We start from the raw sequence: 1,224 nt of genomic DNA on the forward strand, positions 1-1,224 counted from the left end.
ATGAACCAAGGGTTATTTAGAAAGACAGGAGAAAATGAAACCTGAGATTTACTCATCCATACTCTGATAATCAGGCCTGTTAACACCCGAAGAATTCATGGGTAAAACAGAATGAGACTCACCCCTCCACACCCTTCCCAAAGAGAGTTTAGCAGAGGGACTGCTTTGCCTGGGATTCCTCAAGAGGCAGTCCCACTCTCTGCCCATAGGTCCCAAAGAAACTTTTGGCCTCATCTGCCTTCTCATCCATGGAGGACTTCATCCCAAAGAAAGAAGAGATTACTGAAGCCATGTCTTGCCTCCTCTCAACTCCTTTATTTTGATTTCTGAGTTAAGATATAAAGAATTTATGGAAAAGCCTTTATTTTGTTTCTTTTCCTCAGCAATTTTGAGAAAAAAAATCATTAAAATGAGAATGATTAGGGATTTTAGGAATTTCCAAATCCATTTTTAGAAGACAATTATTTTAATAGATATGTAAATTAATTTTAGTAGCGTCTACCAAGAAAAGTCGGTATTCTGGAGACCACATTGGAAAACAGCAGGTTCACCCCCACAGGCTTTGATATTAATGAAGTTAGTCTGGTGTTGCCCTTGTTACAGTCTATACATAGAGATAGCAATTGGACTGGCAACAGACAATCTCTTCCTCGGCTATTTTCACTTGAATTATTTCAGAAGAAAATGTTCAGCTTAGAGTATTGATATCAAAATGGATATGCTACACTTTTTTTTTTTTTTCTTTCCCACATCAGACAAGTCACCTACCAAAGTCGTAACAAGGTTTCAGGAAGACACAAGTCTCCCAATGTTTGTGAACACACAATCGTTATGCTCATGAACTACAAAAATGATTGAGGATATGCTAGATATTTAGTCATTCAGATTTTCTAAATTTGATACCTGCCTGATCACTAGAAAACTGTATGTATTCCAAGTCTTTGTGGAGCTGGTTTTACCCAACTCTTTCCTACAGCTTGATTGGCCTTAGATCTTGACCAAGGTCTGCCACGTGGGGTGTCCCTGTATAGTACATGGGCAGAGGCAGACTGATCATGAACTGGACAAAGTTCAACCTACAGGGCCCCTCACTTGCATGTGTACCTTCCAAGGCCCTGGGAGGGGAATGAATACTTGCTTCAGAAAGTCAACAACTTTGGTAAAATTTGCAAATATAAAATATTTTACTCTATACCCTTTTAGGAACCCTGTCTGGGGCCATCT

At 39.3% G+C, this 1,224-nt stretch overlaps 1 non-coding gene across 1 annotated transcript; it reads right to left on the minus strand.

Annotated features, from left to right (window-relative positions):
- Nucleotides 1-749: 749 nt before the first annotated feature.
- Nucleotides 750-855, minus strand: LOC131832919 (small nucleolar RNA U13). Its single transcript, XR_009354262.1, has one exon. It is a non-coding gene; the product is annotated as a small nucleolar RNA U13 (small nucleolar RNA).
- Nucleotides 856-1,224: the final 369 nt, after the last annotated feature.

The sequence above is a fragment of the Mustela lutreola genome, chromosome 5 (genome assembly GCF_030435805.1).
Source record: "Mustela lutreola isolate mMusLut2 chromosome 5, mMusLut2.pri, whole genome shotgun sequence".
Classification (NCBI taxonomy): Eukaryota; Metazoa; Chordata; class Mammalia; order Carnivora; family Mustelidae; genus Mustela; species Mustela lutreola.